Source organism: Podarcis tiliguerta (assembly GCF_965153285.1).
Source record: "Podarcis tiliguerta genome assembly, chromosome: 8".
Lineage (NCBI taxonomy): Eukaryota > Metazoa > Chordata > Lepidosauria > Squamata > Lacertidae > Podarcis > Podarcis tiliguerta.
This window is the reverse complement of record NC_139541.1, coordinates 10,479,983-10,494,429: the sequence shown is the minus strand read 5'-3', so window position 1 is coordinate 10,494,429 and position 14,447 is coordinate 10,479,983.

The following is a 14,447-nucleotide window of genomic DNA, read 5'->3' as shown; positions in this document are numbered from 1 at the left end:
GTCCCTTTACCTTTACCTTTTTTAGGATGAGCTTGTGACCTGGAGTCAGGAACTAAAGCAGGGGTCAGCAAACTTTTTCAGCAGGGGGCCGGTCCACTGTCCCTCGGACCTTGTGGGGGGCAGGACTATATTTGGGGAGGAAAGAAAAAAATGAATTCCTATGCCCCACAAATAACCCAGAGATGCATTTTAAATAAAAGCACACATTCTAATCATGTAAAAACATGCTGATTCCCAGATCATCCAAAGGACAGATTTAGAATGCGATTGGGCTGGATACTGGCCCCAGGCCTTAGTTTGCCTACCCATGAACGAAAGCAGGCATGTCCAAAGTCTGTTCCGGGGGACTAATCCGGACCGTCGGTCGGATTAATCCAGCCCCCATGGCAGTTTATTTCCTGGGGTAAAATTCTAAAAACAACTCCAACCCTAAAAAAGCTCAACAACTGTGGTCGGCCCCTATGGCCCTTCACTTCATCAAATCAATTTGAAAAAAGTTTGGACACCACTGAACTAAAGTATTAACCATCACAAAAGAATGCCCAGGCTTTCTAGGTAAAGCAATGTGATCATTAACAGGTTTCTTGGCAGACGGGGTTTCTGCTGTAGACCTTCTGTGATGTACGTATGATGGGGTTTTTTTTTGGGGGGGGGGGAGTCTTGAGTTACAGGGTGGGCAATTTCAAAAGCCTATACAGTGGTACCTTGGGTTAAGTACTTAATTCGTTCCGGAGGTCCGTTCTTAACCTGAAACTGTTCTTAACCTGAAGCACCACTTTAGCTAATGGGGCCTCCCGCTGCCCCCGCGCGATTTCTGTTCTCATCCTGAAGCAAAGTTCTTAACCCGAGGTACTATTTCTGGGTTAGCGGAGTCTGTAACCTGAAGTGTATGTAACCTGAAGCGTATGTAACCCGAGGCACTACTGTATAAGGGTTTGCACACCATTGTTCTGGGTCCCTCCTCCCTCCTGCATGTGGTGAGTGGGGACCCTGTTGCAACAGTTAATAAAGATCAGGCTTACTAGCTGCTTTGCTTCTCAATATTCTCTGGCTGGCCTCTGTTATTTTCTCCTACCTACTGATAGGGAACCCACTTAAGGACTCTGTACAGTCACACAGCAATGGGGCAGGAGCCCTGGGGGGCAGAAAGATGGTGATGACTACTCAGCAACCCCCCCCCCAATGCTTCCTGACCCAGTGACCCTCCCTGTTGGGAGCTTGGAGGGCTCAGCAAGCACTTGGCACGCAGAAAAACACATCTCACGTTTCTGAAACCCTGGCTCAGTTCATCGGGTGTGCTGCCCGGAGGTTACAGGGTGCAAATGTCTGTCCCAGAATGGAGGATCTAAAGGGCAGTTGAGTCACAGCGGGGAGAGAAGATGCACAGAGCATCCATTTCGGGGGGAGAGGCTCTTTCAGGAAATGTGGGGGGCAAAGGGAGGGAGCGGGGAGGGACAGGCTGTTCTGAACTCCTTGTCCAAAGTCCTCCTGCAAGCAACTGCTGGCCTGTTCTCCGATTAGGACAGAGGGCTGGCTTAAGCTCTTCCTCTTTACTGCCCACCCCTGGAGCGTAAGAGCATAAGAAGAGCCCTTGTGGCTCATCCAATCCAGAATCCTGTTCCCACAGGGGCCAAGCAGATGCCCCCAAGGGGAGTCAGCCAGCAGGATTAGAACACAAGACCAGCTCTCCCCCCTGCGGTTTCCAGAAACTGGTAGCATTTCTACTTCCAACTGTGGAGGCAAAGTAGAGCCATCCTCCTCCTTGTCTAATCCTCTTTTAAAGCCATCTGAGTTGGTGGCCATCACTGTTTCCTGTGGCAGGGAGTTCCGTAGTTTAACTAAGCACTGCATGAAGGACTTTTCTGAATCTTCCAGCACTCAAAGGTCACTCGATCCAGAGTAGAGTCATCCTCCTCCTTAGATTTGTCTAATATTTTAAAGCCATCCAAGTTGATGGCCAGGGAAAATGGGTGCTTAGAAAGGCTAGAGTGAATAAACATGGCCATGATTTTATCAATGAAACAAATGTAAGGTATTTCCTTGCACAGTTTAACACTGGGCTTTCTTTTAACTGTCCTGAATCCTCTGGCATTCAGCTTCATTATTGAATGTCCATAAGTTCTAGTGTTATGCAAGAAGAAAAGTTTTCTGCCTGCCTGCAGACAAAATTATTCGAGTACGCTGAAATGGCAAAATTAATGGGGAAAGTTAGGAATCATGATGACCAATCATTTAACCCAGAACGGGATAAATACAGACAATACCTAAAAGATCATTGTAAACATCTGAAATCTTTGGCAGGCCTTGAATGACTCCTGCAAGGTGACATAACTTATGGATCTATTCGATAAATATGAACTAGATGTTATTCAAATATGCAGTTAATACAGAATTGCAGAGGACCCACGTTCGGGTGGAGGGAAGTCTTAATACTTTAGTATATAATTTTATTTCGTTTTCAACATTTAAGTATCCTTTTCTTCTTATGTTGGAGAAGGAAAATTGTGATGTATACCAATAAAGATTAAATGCAAAAGAGAGGGAGAAGGAAAGTTTTTCTCTGCTTGCTTCCTCCACACTGTGCATGCAGGAATGATAGACAAACAATGACAAACAACTTTCGAAACGCAGAAAGGGAATTACACGAGCGCGCAGACACTGGCTGCCTAAAATGCCTGATTGCATCACCAAGGAATAAAATGGAAACGGAAATTACCGTATTTTTTGCTCCATAAGATGCACCTGACCATAAGACGCACCTAGTTTTTTGAGGAGGAAAACAAGAAAAAAAATATTCTGAATGAAACAAGTGAATGTATGATTTTTGTGGTTCATGCTGCGGCCACAGACATGTGATTTGACGGTGAATTTGGGGTGATCCAATGCAAAAATCCTGAGGATCCATGTGGATCTGTGCTCTGTAACCACGTTTTTGCACCACGCAACAGTGGGTGCGTGATTTTTTTGGTGCAGGCTATAGTCATGGACATGCTATGTGATTTGATGGTGAATTTGGGGTGACCCAATGCAAAAATCCTGAGCATCCATGTGCTTTTTCCTCCCCACTCCCAGGCAGCCTCCTTTATCACTAGCGTCCCTTATCTCCCTCCTGATTGCTTGCTGATCAGCTGCTCAGTGGCTTCATTTCAACAGCCCCTTCTTTCTTGTTTGCCTTAGCATCTTTCCCTTAGCTGGAGCAGTTTTTTGCTCCTCCTTTTCTTCTAATTTCTCTTCTCATTGTTTGTTTTAGTATTCCTGTCTCCTCTCCTTGCCACTTCGCTGTCTTTACCTCCCCTGCTCCCCCAGTAGCCTCCTTTATCCTCAACCTTATCTCCCTCCTGATCACTTGCCGATCAGCTGCTCAGTGGCTTCGTATCAACACCCCCTTCCCTTTTTCTAAAAAAAAAAAAAAAGCAGGATCTGCTTTTCGCCTCTGGGCAATTTGGCTCCAGGGACCACGCATTCGCTCCATAGCTGTCAACCATCCCTTATTTGGCGGAAAAGTCCGTTATCCCAGCGCTGTGTCCCGCTGCTGTCCCTTATTGATGATGTCCCTTAAATTTCCCGGGTTTCAAAGGAAGCAGCTCCTCTCCCTCCCTCCCTGCTGGCCAGGGAGGAGGGAGGCTCCAACTGTGTTGCTTGGCTGTGTTGCTCACCCAATAAGGAGTCTAAGAACGACTGGCGGGTGGAGCTTGCATGTCTTGTGCCGATCAAATCGGCCGCGTTGCCTGGGGACTTGCCTTTGCTCAGCGCTTCCCAGCGGAGAGGTGACAGTGGTTTTCCTTGCTGCATCCCCTTTGCTGGGTTGCTGCGCTGTGGGAACCACCGCTTAAGGCATCGTTTGGCTTCTGGCTGGGCTTTCTGCCTTTGGCTCGGAGGGGCTCAGAAGTCGAACACACCTGTGCTCTGAAAATCCATTATTTTGGCTGCTGATCCCTTATTTCCAAGGCTGCTGGTCCCTTATTTTCAAATCTGTAAGTTGACAGCTATGATTCGCTCCATAAGACGCACAGACAATTCCCCTTACTTTTTAGGAGGAAAAAGGTGCATCTTATGGAGCAAAAAATATAATACAGTGGTGCCCCGCAAGACGAATGCCTCGCAAGACGGAAAACCCGGTAGACAAAAGGGTTTTCCGTTTTCAGAGGTGCTTCGCAGGACGAATTTCTCTATGGGCTTGCTTCGCAAGACGAAAATGTCTTGCGATTCTTGAGGTTTTTTTTCGCTCCCCACCCCCTTTTTCTAAGGCGCTAAGCTGCTAATAGCCTTTTAGCAGCTAATCCGCTAATTCCTTAAGCCTTTAATAGCCGCTAAACCGCTAATAGCGCTAATAGGGTTGCTTCGCAAGACGAAAAAACCGCTAGACGAAGAGACTCGCGGAACGGATTAATTTCGTCTTGCGAGGCACCACTGTAATAGCGATAAAACCCTCATCCTCCTTTAAGGAGAGTTTCCTGCAAGACGCAGCCTCATATTGTAGGCCTCTTTGGGTTATCGAACGCTCTCCCTGCACAGAAGGCCCTCCCGCCTTGTTTTTCAGCACTCAAAGGGAAGCGAGCGATGGCCTTCACCTTGACTGTACTGTGCTCCAACTTCTCAATTTCTCTCTCGAGGGCAATGGGTTGTGTTTCTGGATCTTGGGCCTCCTGCAACTTACACAGCTATCAGGTTTATTCCCAGTCATAAACCATCAAGCACAGGAGGAGAGCTGGGCTCAGAGCGGACTCAAGACCTCTTGCCACAATACCTTGTTTACCTTGGACTTTGGGCGATCTCTCCTGGTGTGAGCGCAGGTCAACCCCTGTTGTAAACAAAAATTGCCCTTTTCCCTTATTGGGTATCCAAGAGCCCATATAGAGTCCTTACGTAGGTTCCCTATTGGTAGGAGAAAATAACAGAGGCCAACCAGAGAATATTGAGAAGCAAAGCAGCTAGTAAGCTTGATCTTTATTGATCTGTTGCAACAGGGTGCTCCCCTCACACTCAGGAAAGGAGGTAAAAGGTAAAGGTACCCCTGCCCGTACGGGCCAGTCTTGACAGACTCTAGGGTTGTGCGCCCATCTCACTCAAAGAGGCCAAGGGCCAGCGCTGTCCGAAGACACTTCCGGGTCACGTGGCCAGCGTGACATCGCTGCTCTGGCGAGCCAGAGCCGCACACGGAAACGCCGTTTACCTTCCCGCTAGTAAGCGGTCCCTATTTATCTACTTGCACCCGGAGGTGCTTTCGAACTGCTAGGTTGGCAGGCGCTGGGACCGAACGACGGGAGCGCACCCCGCCGCGGGGATTCGAACCGCCGACCTTTCGGAAAGGAGGAGGAACCCAGAAAAAAGGTGTGCAAGGCCTTATAAAGACTTTTGAAATTGCTGCCCTGTAGATCAAGACCACCCCCAGAAACATCATACATACATCACAGAAGGGGTGTAACCTAAGACCACCCCTCAGATACATCATACCTGCATCACAGAAAAGGCAGTCTAAAAGAGAAAATTTGAATGTTGTTTATCTCCTGTCTGGCAGGTTACTTGATTGGGGAGCCTGGCCAGTCTTTTCTAATGATAAATACTTAGTTCCTGGGCCAGGTCACAGGCTCACACCCTATTCATATCTTAAATGTGCCCTTAAGACAGGATTTGTGAGGAAAGAGACAATGGGGAGGTTTCCCACTTTGACCTTGCAGAGAAAACATTTGCTCAGTTTAGGAATCAAAATGGTTCCAGGTTGGTCTTCCTGTGTTGATCTATGTACGTGCTTGGTTGGTACAGTGGTACCTCGGGTTAAGTACTTAATTCGTTCCGGAGGTCTGTACTTAACCTGAAACTGTTCTTAACCTGAAGCGCTATTTCTGGGTTAGTGGAGTCTGTAACCTGAAGCATATGTAACTTGAAGCATATGTAACCCGAGGTACCACTGTACACCTATGAACATTACCATACAGTGGTGCCTCGCAAGACGAAATTAATCCGTTCCGCGAGTCTCTTTGTCTTGCGGTTTTTTCGTCTTGCGAAGCACGGCTATTAGCGGCTTAGCGGCTATTAACGGCTTAGCGGCTTAGCGGCTATTAACAGCTTAGCGGCTTTAAGAAAAAGGAAACAAACTCGCAAGAACTCGCAAGACGTTTCGTCTTGCGAAGCAAGCCCATAGGGAAATTCGTCTTGTGGAACGACTCAAAAAACCCTTTCGTCTAGCGAGTTTTTCATCTTGCGAGGCATTCATCTTGCAGGGTACCACTGTATATCTAACACCTCAAAATTCCTATCACCCCCCCTCCCCTTGCCGGGTGTTTTCGTACAATCTCTGCCATTTCACACAATCCCCAGCCCCATGGGTGGGATGGAGGGAACCTTGAAAAGAGGCTTGAAAAGAGGCCTGGGCATTTAAATCTTCAAAGCACATGGCTTCTCCCAAAGAATCCCGGAAGCTGCAGTTTGTACCTGGCAGCACTACAATTCCCAGCATCCCTAACAAACTGCAATTCCCAGGGCAGATGGGATCAGTGTGCTTTAAATGTGCATGTAGCCCATGCAGAACTGCAAAAAATGCTAAAGATCTCTTTTAATAAAAAATGCTAAAGATCTCTTTTAATAAAAAAATGCTAAAGATCTCTTTTAATAAAAAATGCTAAAGATCTCTTTTAATAAAAAATCAGAGGCCTACCTCCTGGGAATAACAGATTTGGATATTCTGCAAAAGAGGAAGGGTATCTTTTTATATGCGATGGCGGCAGCAAGAGTTCTGATTGCGGCAAAACGGAAGAGGAATGAAATCCCCTCTATACAAGATTGGATCCAAAAGCTGACAGAATATGCCGAATTAGACGGTCTATCAGAAAAAATAAATAAATCAAAACTGGAATTTGTTTCAAAATGGGAGGTTTTCAAAGAATATTTGAGAAATAAATATAGTAGTTTAAATTCTGTTGCAGCATTCGAGGAACTTCAGTAATAGTTGCAAGGTAGATATAAGAAATTAGATATATTAAGAAAAAGTTTAATTATGATAAAAGTGTGTATTGGCAATAAGTAATATGAAATCAAAATATGGAATAGACGGGATGTTGGGTCTTTAGTGTTAAGACCAATTGTTAAGAAAGTTATGTGTCTATGGTTATTTCTGTGTGTAATTTGGTATTTGTGTTTTTTCTTTTTTCTTGCTGTATCAATAAAAATTAATAATAATAATAATAATAATAATAATAATAATAATAATAAATGTGCATGTAGCCCAGATGCTGTTGTTCCATCATGGCAAAGACGTGGACAAGGGGAGGGTGGATTGTAGCCCTCCTTGCCCATGACGGGCCATGAACGTCCTCTGGGCTACAGCCTCCTCTTTACGGCAACCTCCTTGACCCACGCAGGCTCCAAGTGGGTCACTGTGACATTTCACACAGCGCCCAGACTTTGCATATAGAATAAAAACGAGTTAAACATTAAATCCCACTGGAGGTCCCCTCCCAGGTCAGCTGAGTCGAATGACAGGAGGTCATGCGGCATGGCCACCAAAGCTTGCAGAGGGCTCATCCACGTGGCAGGCTGCCAGGTCAGGTTGGCTTTAGGTCACACAGAGGCAATAAAGTGTACACACAGGGCCAGATCTGCTCTTGCCTCCGCTGACTTCCTGCTTATGCGACCCAGAGTAGACCCAACAAGATTGAAGGGCCTAAATTACCGTATTTTTTGTTCCATAAGACGTACCTGACCATAAGATGCACCTAGTTTTACAGGAGGAAAACAAGAGAAAAACATATTCTGAACGACATTTAATTTGACTGTGAATTTGGGGTGACCCAATGCAAAAATCCTGAGGATCCATGTGGATCTGTGCTCTGTAACCACGTTTTTGTGCCAATGCGGTCCCACGCAACAGTGGGTGCGTGTTTTTTTGGGTGCAGGCTGTAGTCATGGACATGCTATGTGATCTGATGGTGAATTTGGGGTGACCCAAAAATCCTGAGGATCCATGTGCTTTTACCTCCCCACTCCCAGGCAGCCTCCTTTATCACTAGCGTCCCTTATCTCCCTCCTGATCACTTGCCGATCAGCTGCTCAGTGGCTTTAACACCCCCTTCCCTCTTTCAAAAAAGAAAAGGAAAAAGCAGGATTTGCTTTTCGCCCCTGGGCAATTTGGCTCCAGGGACCACGCATTCACTCCATAAGACGCACAGACATTTTCCCTTACTTTTTAGGAGGAAAAAGGTGCGTCTTATGGAGCGAAAAATATGGTAGCCATGCCAGTTTACTTCAGTGGGTCTACTCTTGAGTAGGACGAGCCCTGGCTACAACCCATGGGAGCAGACTCGGGGAACCCAATGATCCGCTCAGCTCAGCACTGCCAAAACCAACGGGCATAAGCTTTATGGGGTTTCAGGCAGGGGACATTCCTGGCCGTACCTGTAATTGCTAACAGGCACCGACCTTAGGAGCTTTCTCCTGCAAAGCTCTGCCACTGTGTATGGTCCTTCCTTTCCCAATGCAGCAAGTTTCTAGCCCTCATTGAGTAAAAGGCTGATCTTTAAAATGGGAGCTTAGGAAGTTGGCTCGTCAGGCCATCAGTTAACTGCTGTATTTGCTGTACAATCCGCTGTATAACTGGGACGCGGGTGGCGCTGTGGGTTAAACCACAGAGCCTAGGGCTTGCCAGTCAGATGGTCAGCGGTTTGAATCCCCACGACTGGGTGAGCTCCTGTTGCTCAGTCCTGGCCCCTGCCAACCTAGCAGTTTGAAAGCACATCAAAAGTGCAAGTAGATAAATAGGTACCACTGCGGCGGGAACGTAAAAGGTGTTTCCGTGCGGTGCTCTGGTTCGCCAGAAGTGGCTTAGTCATGCTGGCCACATGACCCGGAAGCTGTACGTCGGCTCCCTCGGCCAATAAAGCGAGATGAGTGCCGCAACCCCAGAGTCGGTCACGACTGGACCTAATGGTCAGGGGTCCCTTTACCTTTACCTTACCGCTGTATAACCAAGGGTTTGCCTTTGCAGACTGGCAGAGGCCTTACCAGGGACTGAACCCTGGATCTTGGGCACGGAGAGCAGATGCTCTACCCTTGATCTAAGTCCGTTTCCCTAAAAACAGATATTCTAGTCCTCCTGATTCTGAATCCCACTGGAGACTTCTGCTTTGTGTTCGAAGGAGGCTGTGTCTTCTGGACTGAATTGTGAGCAGCGACCTAAGTACGTTTCAAAACGGAACGGACAAATATGTCCACCTGAATATCCAACTTGGCTAGGACGGGTGGCTTATCAGCAATCGATGTTCTGCAAACATGACCCCACCTCATGGAGATGTCTGCTGAAGCTCATTGGGAGCAGAGATCGGTCTTTGCGGTTTACTCTCCTGGGCAGACAGTACCACCAACGGGGGGAAACCCCTCAAATATACTTGGGATTTAGCTCTGTAGAGTTGACCTTTCCTCCACCTTCCTCTGGCCACAGCAGGGAGCTGAGCTGAGTTCCAGGTGGGGCCTTTTGCATTGCTGTTTCCAAAAACGACGCCCTGATCTCAAGCATCCTTTTGGATCTTCTCTGAACTGCAATGCGAAGACTCCCCAGCCCTCAAAAGGACTGTTTCTTAACACCCTGTTGCAATCGGGGAGGAAAGGAAGAGGAAAAGAAGCAGGTTCCCTGTCCCACCACCTAATTTCTGTTGCGTTTCTGCCCGCTGTGTTGAGGGAGCGCAGAAAAGTCTTTCAGATCCTCAAATACGAGGGTAAGCTTTAAAGCAGGGTTGGGAACATCAGTGCCCTTGAGATGCTGACCACTGGTCCTGCTGGCTGCTGGGAGACCAGCCACACCTGAAGGAACTCAGGCTTCCCATCCCTGAACTAGACCGTCACTTGCCTTTACTGCCCCCATCACAGATCTGCCCTCTTTTAATGGAGGGATATGCCCTTCAGAAAGGGACGCAGGTGGCGCTGTGGGTTAAACCACAGAGCCTAGGGTTTGTCGATCAGAAGGTTGGCAGTTCGAATCCCTGCGATGGGGTGAGCTCCCGTTGCTCAGTCCCTGCTCCTGCCAGTAGATAAATAGGCACCGCTCCAGTGGGAAGGTAAACGGCGTTTCCGTGTGCTGCTCTGGTTTGCCAGAAGCGGCTTAGTCATGCTGGCCACATGACCCGGAAGCTGTACGCCGGCTCCCTCGGCCAATAAAGCAAGATGAGCGCCGCAACCGCAGAGTTGTCCGTGACTGGACCTAATGGTCAGGGGTCCCTTTACCTTTATGCCCTCCAGATGTGGCTGGACTCCAACTCCCATCAGCCCCTGCATCACACATGCATACACCTGCACTAGTTGGGGCATGATGGGAGTTGTAGTCCAACCACACCCAAAGGGCACCAGGTTAGCAAAGGCTGCTCCACAACCCAAGGCTGCACTCTGATCTGCTTCATCCTTCCTAGATGGGGGGCAGAGGGTGGGGAGAGAGACCTTTGCTCCCAGCCCCTACCTATAATCTAAAGGGGAAAACCTTCTGTTCCTTCCATGCACCCTGGAGAGAACTTAATCCCCTGATCTCTGCTGCCTATTGCTCCATCCTCAAAGACTCTGGGGCGTCCAAACTTTTTTTCAAAGAGGGCCAGATTTGATGATGAAGTGAAGGGCCGCGAGGGCTGACCGAAGGATTTAAGTTGTTGAGATTTTTTGGGATTTTACCCCAGGAGATAAACTATAAACTGCCACAGGGGCCAGATTAAACAGACCAGCAGGCTGGATTACGCCCCAAAGTGGACTTTGTACAGTGGTGCCCCAAAAGACGAATGCCTCGCAAGATGAAAAACTCGCTAGACGAAAGAGTTTTCCGTTTTTTGAGTCGTTCCGCAAGACGAATTTCCCTATGGGCTTGCTTCGCAAGACGAAACGTCTTGCGAGTTCTTGCGAGTTTGTTTCCTTTTTCTTAAAGCCGCTAAGCCGTTAATAGCTGCTAAGCCGCTAATAGCCGTGCTTCGCAAGACGAAAAAACCGCAAGACTAAGAGACTCGCGGAACAGATTAATTTCGTCTTGCGAGGCACCACTGTACTGTTGTAAACAAAAATTGCCCTTTTCCCTTATGGCGTATCCAAGAGTCCTTACATAGGTTTGCTGTTGGTAGGAGACGATAACAGAGGCCAACCAGAGAATATTGAGAAGCAAAGCAGCTAGTAAGCTTGATCTTTATTGATCTGTTGCAACAGGGTGCTCCCCTCACATGCAGGAGAGGAAGAGGAACCCAGAACAATGGCGCACAAGGCCTTATAAAGACTTTTGAAATTGCCACCCTGTAGATCAAGACCACCCCCAGAAACATCACACCTACATCACAAAAAAGGCGGTCTTAAAACAGAAATTTGAATGTTGTTTTTCTCCTGTCCTTGTTTATCTCCTGTCTGGCAGGTTACTTGATTGGATTGCCTGGGGAGCCTGGCCAGTCTTTTGTAGTGATAAATACTTAGTTCCTGGGCCAGGTCACAGGCTCACACCTTATTCATATCTTAAATATGCCCTTAAGACAGGATTTGTGAGGAAAGAGACAATGGGAGGTTTCCTACTTTGACCTTGCAGAGAAAACATTTGCTTAGTTTAGGAATCAAAATGTTTCCAGTCGGTTTTCCTGTGCTGATCTATGTATGTGCTTGGTTGATACGCTTATGAACATTACCATATATCTAAGACCGTAAAATTCCTATCACAATATACGTCTGCTCCAAGTAGGGCTGGTATGAAGATGGTGTAGGTTGTGGAGAGACCCACCCCTCGCCCTTTTCTTTGTACTTAAGCCACCAATGAGAGCAAACAAAGAGAGTAGTTTGGGCATCACCTCAAGTTTGGAACTCCCTGCCACTTGACATCAGGCAGGCACCTTCAGTGGCTGCCACATGTTATGAGAATTTATAAGGTTTAAGGTATAAAATAAATGTACCAAGCAAACACATACATAAATATATAAACCGCATGTCTGAAACAGTACAGGAAAAAAGCCTTGAAACCATTTTGTCTCACCCAAATTGACCTCAAATTTTTCTCTGCAAGGAGGGAGGAAATGGGGAAAACCTCCCCATTGTCTCTTTGCACACAAATCCTGCCTTAAAAGCACGTTTAATATATGAATAGGGTGAGCTGAATCTGACCTGGATTCAGGAATTAAGTATTTATCATCACAAAAGAATGACCAGGCTCTCCAGGTAAACCCATCAACAGGTTTCCTGCCAGACAGGATTCTGTTGTAGACCGCCCCTTCTCTGATGTATGTATGATGTATTGGGGGGGGGGGGTCTTGGGCTGCGGGGTGGCAATTTAAAGTCTATATAAGGGCTTGATCACCATTGTTCTGGGTTCCTCCTCCCTCCTGCGTGTCCTGAGTGAGGACCCTGTTGCAACAGTTGAATAAATATCAGGCTTACTAGATGCTTTGCTTCTCAATATTCTCTGGTTGGCCTTTGTTATTTTATATGAAACCCACTTAAGGACTCTATACAGGCTCTTGGATACCCCATAAGGGAAAAGGGGCAGTTTTTTCTTATAACACACATAAAACATTTTTGTTCAGACAAGCCTATCTGGGCATGGATAACGTTGCCATGTGTTTTAATCTCTTGCTAGCTGTCTTAAATTAGCTTTCTAAAGCTTTTTAAGTACCTGTTTACAACTGCCTTTTAGTTTTATTGTTTGTAAATCACTTATCGAGGATTTCGTTACGATGCAATGGTATTTAAATCATGTGAAATAAAATAAAAGCAATGTAAACCAGAATAAATTAAGGGGAGGGAACCTCACTGAAAACAGATGAAACTAAGGAATAGAATATCCACACTAACCTTTGCTCTGTGCTTTTTAAAATATGTGTATACTTTTTTTGGGAAAGCATGTGAAACAGAGCAAACAAAAATCTGCGGAGAGCCCAACTGCTGTTTGCTGTGATTATTCAGCAGTAAAACATGGGTTTTCCTGGGAAAAATACTGGGATTAAAAAAACCCCCAACCACCACTCAGAGATGGAGCTTCAAATCCCAGACCAGTGCTTAAAAACACCAAACAAAGTGTGGATGAGCCCTAAATGAGTGGCTCCCAAACATTCAAGCCACAGTTCCCTTGGTCGGTCCCATAAATTCATCCCCAGAACCCCCTACCTCACCCTATAAAAAGCAGGATTCACAACAGCAGTTTGCACAACTAACTAAGGGAGATAATAACATGACAAAAATTCAAAATGGCAACAATTGCACATCAATTCATAATCCCCTTTTTTAAAAAAAGTTTACAGTGGTACCTCGGGTTAAGAACTTAATTCGTTCTGGAGGTCTGTTCTTAACCTGAAGCACCACTTTAGCTAATGGGGCCTCCTGCTGCTGCTGTGCCGCTGCATGATTTCTGTTCCCATCCTGAAGCAAAGTTCTTTTTTAAAAAAAAATATTTTTTAATTAAATTTTCCAACATACATTTATAATATCCAATCTAAATTTGTCACATATTTTCCCTTTTTGACTTCCTTCAACCTCTCTGACAATCATCCCATTATTCAAATTTTTAAAAACGCATTTCCTAATTTTATATTGCATGTTATAAACCTTCACCTCTTAGTTTTCATCAATACAATAGTCCTCTTCCTGAAGCAAAGTTCTTAACCTGAAGCACTATTTCTGGGTTAGCGGAGTCTGTAACCTGAAGCGTATGTAACCTGAAGCGTATGTAACCCGAGGTACCACTGTAGTTCAATTGCTTCAGCAAAATGGATGAATTTGCTCCACCGATGCCAGTTTTTCGAAGTCGGATGGTCATTGACACCTCCAGTGCCCCCCATATATTGCCCCCCCTTGCCTCTTAGCACCCCCTTGGGTAATCCAAACACCCCACCCCACCCCCGTGATGCTGCTGCCCACTTTAGGAGCCACCAGACTAAAACTGTGTCCCAGATAGGCTTGTTGGAACACAGAAGTGTTTTTAAATGTGTCAATTCCCTCTTTGGTAAACAGGGGAAGGACAGCCTTGCAGGGAGATGGGGTCCTGCTGTTGTACCAGGGCAAAAGTCCAGGAGCCGGGCATGATGCCAGCGCAAGGCCGTGAAATGCCAGCTACTGAATGGATGCCAGGAGGTCTTAGAGTGCATTTGGCTGTGGAGTAAGAAGGCAGCTTTGCTCCATCCAACCAGCGTACAGTACATTAATACAGGTCTCTGGGAGGAGAAACAGCAGCAGAGGAGAGACTTTGTGTATGGGGGGGTGGGGAAGAATAGTTTTATGTTCTGAGATGGTAGAGAAACACCACTAGTAGCTTATTATGATGATGATTTAGAGTGGGATCGAAGTCAGATGTAGAACAGTGGGTGGCAATAGTGCCAACTCACACAGGATTGTAACCCTTGTTTACAGTTCCAACTCAGAGTAGGCCTCTTGGAATTAATTGCAGAACTGCAGAGCTGGAAGGTTACATCCCAAGTCTATAGGGAAGTGTTTGGTGTTGTATTCTGTTTTTAATATTC